The 11,743-nt window shown below is 31.7% G+C and overlaps 1 protein-coding gene across 1 annotated transcript in view; it reads right to left on the reverse strand.

The window, feature by feature from the left end:
- Positions 1 to 11,743, reverse strand: part of LOC144837674 (3'-5' exoribonuclease HELZ2-like) — a 107,430-nt gene that overhangs the window by 17,468 nt on the left and 78,219 nt on the right. The gene's annotated exons all lie outside the window — the stretch shown is intronic.

Here is an 11,743-nt window from a genome sequence, read left to right on the forward strand (position 1 = left end):
AAATAAATAAATAAAAACCTACCTTCTTCACAGTCATTAAGTACATCAAAATAACGTTCCTGCAATAAACAAGACATTATGACATTATATATAAAAAAAACCAATATATTCATTTTTTAGGCACATTTCCTTTTGTTTCAGAAGTATTTGTATTCGTTGAAACAACAGTGGTTTGTCATCATTAAACCGTAGGTCCTCGCCCAAGTTCAGTAGTAGTCTGCTGAGTTTAAGTGCTTGACCGAAGAGAGTGTATGAATTTACATATTGGCCATCTTTAAATTCATTCTCCGCCTCCTCTATGATGTCGCTTCTGAGCTTCCTTACAAACTTCAAACGCTATAATGATCAATTTTTTTATTAAGGGGTTTCGCATTAGGCCTAGCTATTTTGTTGACAAAACAAAAATTGCAATAATTATTCAGTGTTCAGTAATTAAAGCACAAACTGTATGTACATTGTATTGTCAACAGTTTTATTTCATAGAATATCCAGCTTTTAGGAGAAAATTTTCTTTTCCAAAAGTACTAAAAATGGTACTTACAACGTTTTGCAAACATTCAGTTTGCTTTCTCAAGTAGACTGTTGGAGTAGTAAAAGAAACGTTGTTGTTGTACCATTTTTAGTACGTTTTGGTCGATTGGATCAACAAAAAAGAAAAATTTTCATATTAGGATCCAAATGAAATTATTTCAAGATCACAGCTTTTATTTTCAAAGTTGGAGCCAGATACACTTAGCTCATAATAAATAGTAAACAAGGCTCTAAAATGTAATGAGGGTGTGGGGACTTTTCTTATTTGAAAATTTGGCATAGGCCTACTCATATACAGTATATATCTTCTGTATAGGGAGAAGGATAGAAATAGAGTTAGACTTAGAAATCATGCCTGTACACACAGGATGGGTTCTTGAGTAAGGTGTGTAAGAGAGACTGCATGTTTTCTTCCACCCCATCCTTCCCGGAATGGTCATTAGGGTGACATTATTTTCCATTCACTTCCATATATATTCTATTTTTATTTTACTCACCTCTTTGGAATTTTTTGGTACATCTTGTATTCTAAGAATATAAAAAAAAATCATTATTATTTCTATGATACTGTAAAGCACTGGTACTGAAGCAACCAGCATTACCAAGCATAACTTCACTGGAATATCACACTGTACCAGAACTTTAACAAAAGTTAAAAGGCCTAGTATTTATCATTTGTTAGGTTTTAAAAGTAGAATTTAAAATGGAGGTATTTTTAACCAAAGCAATTTTTTCTTTCACATTGATTAGGAGAAAGTTGTAAAGACCTATTAATACATTGACCAAAAAAAGAATATTTCAGAATTTTAAATTTAACACACATATGTCTACAATTGTCAATCTTACCCCATACAAGATTTATAATATGAATATGTTTCTTCTATTGTGATTTTGGATAGGGTTGGTGTGGAATGTGTCTATTGACTATCAAATACTCTCTTTTTAAAGTGGAGCTACACTCAGACTTTCTCAGCTTATATTATGTTTAAGTATGTTTAATTGAAAGTGATTACATATAAAAAACAGGGAAGATATGGCAACATTTTCCAAAAACTAATTTCTAAAAAATCGGTCAGAAAATAGTGTTTTTTACTACATTACACTTTTCCAGTAACTTAGGGGTTATTAGTTTACAATACGTCGCAAAACGCGTTACACTTAGCGACTGACGCGTTTTAGTCGCCGGTGAACGCGTTGGTGAAATGTCTCCCCTTTGGTAAATTATGTGTTGGAAAATGGCGAATCAATTTTATACCAGGGAGTTGTAAAATAATTTTTACAACTCCCTGTTTATACACACAATTAATACGATTTGTTTAGGCCCAAGTAATATAAAAATGTCAGCATAATTTACATGTAACATCATGATTTGCACTGTACAACAACAACAGCATAATAATCTTAATCAAATTACTTATTAATTTTAAGCTAGGCCTAGCTAAATCGTCTACTCAGCCTAGCTAGCTAGGCTTGAATTCATGTCTAGGTAGGACTGTAGTCATGGGTTTGAAAATGCTTGGTCGTTTCGTCCCATTTATCGTTCCTGGGTTTTCTCGCACATTAAGAATTGTGAAACACAAAATTCTCTACAAAACAAGACTGGTATTGCTCAGAATAGTAAAGAATAGTAACGGATGTGGAAGCTTATGTCTGACTGAAAAGCAACTATTCAGGCACCCTATCATGGCCCATGGGTAGGCCGAGATTGGGTGCCAGAACAAACTTCACTGCTGTAAGGCTATCGGGCAGCCAGCTAGAGGCCAAGCAGCATCGTTACATACCTAGACTCTAGTAGGCCTAGGCCTAGCTTTATTGAATATATAGCCACGTCTTTCTCAAATCTCGTTAAATTTGACATTTTAGTAATAATCTCATAATCACTTATTACACTGTGAAACATGATAGGGTCACATCCAGAATGTTTTAATATACTTTTCGCCCGTCAAAAATAACATCGCGACAATAACAGATCGCCAGCTGCAGTGTGAAAAATGTCGTGAGAAATGTCACGTGATCATACTCCCTAGCAAAGTAAAAAACCCAATTGGACCCAACGGGGAAAAGTGTCTATTTACGCGAAATTGCGCAATGTATACGCAATAACAATACCAGAAATAAAAAGATCTGGAAAAATTACATATAAAAACATTTTACATTTTTTTTTTAGTGAAGAAATTAATTTTTTAGGAATATTCAAATATACCCCCCTTTTGCATGTAAAAGAATAGGAAATTACAAGGTATCCCCCCAAAACGCAAAAAGGCGTGATTTTCAAGAAAATCATACTCATTGAAAAAATTTTCAAAAAAATATGAAGTATGAGGGATGATATTTTTAAAGAATAGTTGAAATGTATGAAAAATAGCAATTTTCTGGGTGGAGCTCCACTTTAAGATGCTACAACTTTTTAATATAGCAATTTTTACATCGGTATACAATACTGAAATTTGTATTGAGTGAAAAGCCCTGAATAAATATTTTTTTTATATTTATAGACCCCAGACATTGAAATATAAATTATGAACAATTAGTTCAGATCATTATAATTTTCTTACAGTTTACAAGTTAAGCAAAATTGGGCCCAGTTGCGTTCTGGATGGGAGACCATCTGGGAATAGTGGCGGGTGCTGTACAGTATATACCAGAGAGTGATGGTGTACTGATAATATCGGACTATCACGTAATAGGCATGGGTTCGAGTCTATCTGTAACACCTTCGGATGAGATAAGCTGTTAGTCCCCTGTACATATAGTGCATGTTAAAGAACTTGGTACAAAATTCGAAAAGAGTAGGGGATCGTCTCCCGGTGTGCTGATCTGGTAGGTGCTGCACTGCTGGCTGCAGTGGGGAAGGGCCTAATCTGAATTTTTTTAGTTTCCAGTTAAGCTTGAAGACCAAGAATATGTACATTTGACATTTTTACATTTTGAAGGTAATTTAAATCGCAAATCATCACAAGCCTTCTAAATAAAAAAAATTGTTGTACTGTTAGACTGGATAATAATGTGTTGCTTTTTATTTCCACTATTATAATAATTCCATAGTGGGTTCCATCTAGTGTTAATAATAAAACCTAAAATAAGTAATTGATATGTCTATGTACAAGGCCTATTAGAATAAACTCACTCAAGCTGGTCCAACCGCTCAGAAATGCTCCACTGGCGATCGCTTCGAGCAGTTGGCATTGTATGTTGACTTAATATAGAACAAGCGTCTGACTGTCTTGGTATTGCAACTTCTGCTGGGTTCTTTTTCTGTGAAACATCTGTATCCTTTTGTGTGATGGAAGGTATGAAATAAGTGTGTTCTGAAATGTGAAATGTCATTGTATTCATAAAACATTGAGATGCAATACTGAATCAATTTGGGGTCGGTACAGGTGTAAAAATGGACTGAAACTAAATTTTTTATTTATTGACACTTGAGTTGGACTAAAAGTTAAATGACAATCAATTTCTTCAACCTTTCCCATTTAGCTTATCTAGAGCATCTGTGTATGTTTGTTGATCAAACTGTGTCTCCCAAGTTTCTTCAAACTCCTGCCGATGTTCGTCTGTAAAAAGTATTCCTGCTATATCGTTGAGAAGTTGTCCACTTTGATGCAGTTTCCTTAGATTTGTAAGGCCGCTGGGATCAACTATAGTTACATGAAATACTATAGATCCTTCCTTTATATCAACAGATTCACAACCACAGCAAAAAATATAACATGTAAGTTCTTTCAGTTTGTCATAACATGATGCTACAACCCTTCCAGGTGGATCTTCAGAATCTTCAACCTTCTGTTTCAAAGATATCTGTACATCAGCACCTTAAAACATAAATACAGTATAATTTAAAAATAAAAGTGTCAAGGATTCGTATTTTATTATTATTATTTAATAATCTTTCTGCACTACCACAGTGATTTAGTTTACTTAGGTTGACCCTCGTCTCTCCCAATTAATTTGTACAAAAATTATAAGAATTTAACCTATTCCAGTAGTAACTTCCAGTAGTTTAATTTTCTATAAACACTTTTCAATGTACTGTTATACCCACATTTAGAATTACCATTAACATTATAGGTTACTAATTTTAAATGATGTTTAAAACAACAGAAAATACATACAAATGCCAAGTAGATGATTCCTTGCTTTCTTGTTGTTGATGAGACATTTTGCAAACCTCTGTATTTTATCTGGGTTATTTTCTAGAATTTCTTGTATCTCCAATTGAAATACTAAATCCCAAGTATTTTGGTAACTGCTCAACTTGTAATAAGCAATAATGCTAACCAAGTCATTTGGCCTGACATGTCGTAATGCCTTGAAGAGGCTCTTCCTATATTCTGACAGGCGCTTTCTCTTGGCCAGATTGGGACCATTTCCACCTCCATTTAACATATACTCAGTTACGAGTTCTTCTGCGCTTTGCAAGTACACAAGTCTGGCAATTTCCAATAAAAGATGAACATTATTATGTCTAATATAACCACGATCCTCTAATGAATTTAGTAACTGATTTCCTGATTCTTCACTGGTGAGATCCGCTAAAGGCAAATGATCGAATAAACAGAATCGCAACCATTTGTATTTGTGAGATGCACTAAAGATTTGACTAAAGTTGAATTTCAAGTCATTGAACTTCATCTCATCATCATTTGCCATTTCAACAAATGTTTTTGTCTGCTAAAAAAATGATTTAATATAGTTACATTGTCATGCTTGAAGTATTTATTTTGAATAAGTATCTAGCATTTTTAGCTGAATAGAAAATGTTTCAAATCAAAACCAACAGTGAAACATTGTCACTCTCAGGATTGTACCTTATCTATATATAAATTATGGTTAATTCTGACATAGGCGAGCACAATGCAAAAACTTCGGTACAAATCTCCGCCTTGGATACCTACCTTATCTATCTCAGATGTACCGCGAAACGTAGATTTGATAACCTTAGTGTTCAGTTCGACGCTATTGTTCCATATTTCTATCTTAGAAAGATATTATAAAGAGTTTTTTAACAAAATTTATGATTTCAACAGTAGATTTTCAACTCAATTTCAATTCTTCGCCGTCAAAGTAATTTCCAGGTTTACGATAAGTTCACCTTGCAACAACCTGGTTTCAACTATTTTCTCTCTTTTATACACAAGGGAGCAGTTAAAATAATAGATTTGACCCTAAAGGTCATCAATCAATACAGTGTCCCTTTGGAAGACGAAAAAAAAAATCAGATAGTAGGACTGGAGCTTAAGTTGGCCATAGTCATAGCCATTTCAGTTTTTTGTTTATTTTAAAACATACCGCACGTGTGTGAAGGTACAGTAGTTAAAAAATAGAAATTATACTGCAAATTAATAAAGATCAAATTAAATATACGGCATAAAGAATCGAAATATATTGTGGGGAATAGTATTATAAAATTACATAGGGAGATTTGATGATAAGACATTTTGTTTAAAATCGAGTGAAATCCCGATAGCTGAGTTTTATTGAGTAAGCTGCAGGAATAACTGTGTCCCGTTAGGACCGAGATGTCTGCCCATGTTGCAAGCCGTAATGTCTTCTTTCTTGGGCCCACTCTGTCACGGCAGTTAGTTTCAAAAGATGTTTAAATTAAATAATGTATTAATAATTATTAGGATGGTATTTATTTGAATAAACGCCTCTCCAATAAAACATCACTTTGAATAATAATCCCCCCCCCCCCCCAAACCCAACTATCTAATAAACGTCCATCCACATTTATAATAACACAATTATACTATTTGTAGTAGAATTCATCGCACTGTTATCTACAATTTACCAAGCATTTGTTATTCTTTTTTACCACTTTTCATATCTATTAGAGGATTTCATTTGATTATAAATATTATATTATATTATTAAAACTAAAAAATTTAACATATATCCCTCAAATAAGCACCTCTCTCAAATGAACTCCGCCTCCCCAAAGGGCCCTACCAAACAATAAAAACTATACTTTAAAATGTTATTAATCATCTAAAACACTGTGAAACAAAGTAGTTTAGTTTTACGAATGTCAAGCATTTTCAATAATGGTAACCGACAGAAAACGTACAAGGAGAACATTATCATTCCGAGAACCATCGTCTACACTTCCTAGTAATTTTAATTATTAAGAAATGTATGATTTGATTACAAAGCATATTCATTTCTTAATACAGATTAATTTACAAAATATAATAAAAGTATCAGAAACATGAAAAATAGAAGAAACTAATTTTTATTTTTAAAAAAACCTCAAATCTTATAATACATTTTATTTTCGATTTAATTGAAAGGTAAACGGGAAATAGTTTTTTAAAGTCATCACTAATAATAATTTATCACCTCTGTAAGATAAATATGGTTGTTTTTTTTTCATAATCTGTTTTAGGTTTAGTTTAATAGTAGTAATTAGGTATTAATTGATATTTAAATCATATGTCATAGGGACTTTTGCACACATGATCCCGATATTTTCGACCCTGGCAGGATCCTGGATGTTTTTTTTATTGGGGTGTGGCAATTATATTGAAACCAAGCATACCATGGACAATAAATCATAGACTACATCTGTTGGTTAACAATAAAATCTAAAATAATATAGAGCAACGCTAGACCTAATTAGCTCTAATGTTATATGATCTATATACAAAGTTTATTTAAAGCAAGTATTGTTGGCAAAGGCTTGCATAATGCAAAGTAGCATATAATTATGGTTGATGAATACTCATATATGATGCATTTATCTTTGTTTTAGCTACATTAATATTATTTTTTCCTACACATTGTCCTACCTTAAAGTTCATATGTCTCCTAGGTTTACAAAGTAATATCCTTGGAGAAAAGAATTACCTGCAAAATACATTACCAAGGTTTTTATTTTAAATGGGCTAAAGTGAAGCCTAAACTGATCCCAGACCTTCTGATAGCCAGACAAAGACAATTACACCACCAAAGTCTGGTGGGAAATTTCTCTATAGTGCATGACAGCTGTAGGCTATAATGGTAATCAATAATTTTATTATTGTGTTACAACATGTGAATGAAAGAAAAACAAAGCTTAATATTTCAGGTAGAGGGCGCATCCACTGGAACTTTACTTCGTGATTTATTTTGTGGCAGTGGTGCAACCAAAATAAACAATAAAAAAATGAAAGCAAATCATGTACATACACAATTTTAGAAAAAAAAGAAGAAATAACAATTAGCCTATATATAGATAAATAAAATCAACAAAAGTGAATGTAATCATGGAGGTATAATGTTATGTATTTTGTACACAAATTGAATTAAAATTCAGTCAAAAATAAAAACCTTATAAAGAGGAAAGTATGAAGTGCATTACTGGAGCATGTGCAGTTTATTTAGTTCAAATGGTAATATAATCAATTGAGTTTTAGATGGACAATGATTAGCTGGCACAGGTAGGCCTAGGTCTAATTAGTCCATATATTATTATTGATACATACTACAGATTTACTTCTTTGCATGCATTTCTCCCATTTACTCAAAAGTATGATTTTGTTATTTAATACTCTTTTAGTATCAAAAGAGCAGCAGTTATTGTTGCGGAGATAATAGGCCTACTGTAGCGATAACAATTATAAAATGTAGTGATAAACCATGGAGGTATAAAACTAATTTTATACCTCCATGGATAAACCTAAGCCAGACTGAACAAGGACCAAGAGTAATAATAATAATAAAAACTTTATTTAATCACCTCAATGGTGTTTTTCGACAGGGCCGTAAGACATTATACACACATCAAATTTAGCAATTAAACAATTAACAACAAGAGTTAATTTACACTTAAATTAGAATGAATTAGAATTTTACAATAGATTGTAAAAGCCAAATTTACAAAAGAATAAACATCAAAATGAACAGAGCAAATAAAGGTGTAAAAATATGATTATTTATGTTTGCTTCCTCTAGGATTAAGCGGCGAATCAACCACCTCCATTTTAACTTAAGTTCAAATAATAAAATAGGGCATTTACCTTTATATTCTTTAAAATGGGTAGTTGCAGGTTTAAAATGTATCTTGTTTATTATTAAATGTAAACATTTTTGCAACAACATTGATACACTTACAGCATTACCAAGGTTTTTTTTTAAATGGGCTAAAGTGAAGCCTAAACTGATCCGAGACCTTACTGATAGCCAGAAAAAGACAATTACACCACCAAAGTCTGGTGGGAAATTTCTCTATAGTGCATGACAGCTGTAGGCTATAATGGTAATCAATAATTTTATTATTGTGTTACAACATGTGAATGAAAGAAAAACAAAGCTTAATATTTCAGGTAGAGGGCGCATCCACTGGAACTTTACTTCGTGATTTATTTTGTGGCAGTGGTGCAACCAAAATAAACAATAAAAAAATGAAAGCAAATCATGTACATACACAATTTTAGAAAAAAAAGAAGAAATAACAATTAGCCTATATATAGATAAATAAAATCAACAAAAGTGAATGTAATCATGGAGGTATAATGTTATGTATTTTGTACACAAATTGAATTAAAATTCAGTCAAAAATAAAAACCTTATAAAGAGGAAAGTATGAAGAGTGCATTACTGGAGCATGTGCAGTTTATTTAGTTCAAATGGTAATATAATCAATTGAGTTTTAGATGGACAATGATTAGCTGGCACAGGTAGGCCTAGGTCTAATTAGTCCATATATTATTATTGATACATACTACAGATTTACTTCTTTGCATGCATTTCTCCCATTTACTCAAAAGTATGATTTTGTTATTTAATACTCTTTTAGTATCAAAAGAGCAGCAGTTATTGTTGTGGAGATAATAGGCCTACTGTAGCGATAACAATTATAAAATGTAGTGATAAACCATGGAGGTATAAAACTAATTTTATACCTCCATGGATAAACCTAAGCCAGACTGAACAAAGACCAAGAGTAATAATAATAATAAAAACTTTATTTAATCACCTCAATGGTGTTTTTCGACAGGGCCGTAAGACATTATACACACATCAAATTTAGCAATTAAACAATTAACAACAAGAGTTAATTTACACTTAAATTAGAATGAATTAGAATTTTACAATAGATTGTAAAAGCCAAATTTACAAAAGAATAAACATCAAAATGAACAGAGCAAATAAAGGTGTAAAAATATGATTATTTATGTTTGCTTCCTCTAGGATTAAGCGGCGAATCAACCACCTCCATTTTAACTTAAGTTCAAATAATAAAATAGGGCATTTACCTTTATATTCTTTAAAATGGGTAGTTGCAGGTTTAAAATGTATATTGTTTATTATTAAATGTAAACATTTTTGCAACAACATTGATACACTTACAGCATTACCAAGGTTTTTTTTTAAATGGGCTAAAGTGAAGCCTAAACTGATCCGAGACCTTACTGATAGCCAGAAAAAGACAATTACACCACCAAAGTCTGGTGGGAAATTTCTCTATAGTGCATGACAGCTGTAGGCTATAATGGTAATCAATAATTTTATTATTGTGTTACAACATGTGAATGAAAGAAAAACAAAGCTTAATATTTCAGGTAGAGGGCGCATCCACTGGAACTTTACTTCGTGATTTATTTTGTGGCAGTGGTGCAACCAAAATAAACAATAAAAAAATGAAAGCAAATCATGTACATACACAATTTTAGAAAAAAAAGAAGAAATAACAATTAGCCTATATATAGATAAATAAAATCAACAAAAGTGAATGTAATCATGGAGGTATAATGTTATGTATTTTGTACACAAATTGAATTAAAATTCAGTCAAAAATAAAAACCTTATAAAGAGGAAAGTATGAAGTGCATTACTGGAGCATGTGTAGTTTATTTAGTTCAAATGGTAATATAATCAATTGAGTTTTAGATGGACAATGATTAGCTGGCACAGGTAGGCCTAGGTCTAATTAGTCCATATATTATTATTGATACATACTACAGATTTACTTCTTTGCATGCATTTCTCCCATTTACTCAAAAGTATGATTTTGTTATTTAATACTCTTTTAGTATCAAAAGAGCAGCAGTTATTGTTGCGGAGATAATAGGCCTACTGTAGCGATAACAATTATAAAATGTAGTGATAAACCATGGAGGTATCAAACTAATTTTATACCTCCATGGATAAACCCAAGCCAGACTGAACAAGGACCAAGAGTAATAATAATAATAAAAACTTTATTTAATCACCTCAATGGTGTTTTTCGACAGGGCCAAGAGTAATAATAATAATAATTTTTATAATAATAAAAACTTTATTTAATCACCTCAATGGTGTTTTTCGACAGGGCCGTAAGACATTATACACACATCAAATTTAGCAATTAAACAATTAACAACAAGAGTTAATTTACACTTAAATTAGAATGAATTAGAATTTTACAATAGATTGTAAAAGCCAAATTTACAAAAGAATAAACATCAAAATGAACAGAGCAAATAAAGGTGTAAAAATATAATTATTTATTTTTGCTTCCTCTAGGATTAAGCGGCGAATCAACCACCTCCATTTTAACTTAAGTTCAAATAATAAAATAGGGCCTTTACCTTTATATTCTTTAAAATGGGTAGTTGCAGGTTTAAAATGTCTATTGTTTATTATTAAATGTAAACATTTTTGCAACAACATTGATACACTTACAGCATAGAAGCAGTATTGCTTTAAAAAGTGGTGACTTTTTCGTAATGATTGTTACAAGGACTAAACTAAATTTAAAGTGCACAGGTAGGTCTAATATTATTAATAAATATAATATTATTCAAATCCAAATTTCAATGGAGATACAAAAAAAAAGCGAAAAGCTAAATCAAAACGATAAAGTAAAACAGCCAGAAAAGTTAGCAGAGCTTTCGGGCAACACTAGCCCTTTATCAGTGCAAGCAAATTAATATCATTGATACATACTTACAGATTTACTTCTTTGCATGCATTTCTCCCAGTTTCTCTCCAAATCTCATTTACTCAAAAGTATGATTTTATTATTTAATGCTCTTTTAGTATCAAAAGAGAGCAGTTATTGTTGTGGAGATAATAGGCCTACTGTAGCGACTATAATTATACAATATACTGTACAGTATTGTGATAAACCCCAGCCAGACTGATACAAGGGTTGTATACCATAGAACAAATAAAGGTGTAAATATGATTATATATGTTTGCTTTTTCTATGATTAAGCAGCGAATCAACCACCTCCATTTTAACTTAAGT

Source organism: Antedon bifida, chromosome 1 (assembly GCF_963402885.1).
Source record: "Antedon bifida chromosome 1, ecAntBifi1.1, whole genome shotgun sequence".
NCBI lineage: Eukaryota > Metazoa > Echinodermata > Crinoidea > Comatulida > Antedonidae > Antedon > Antedon bifida.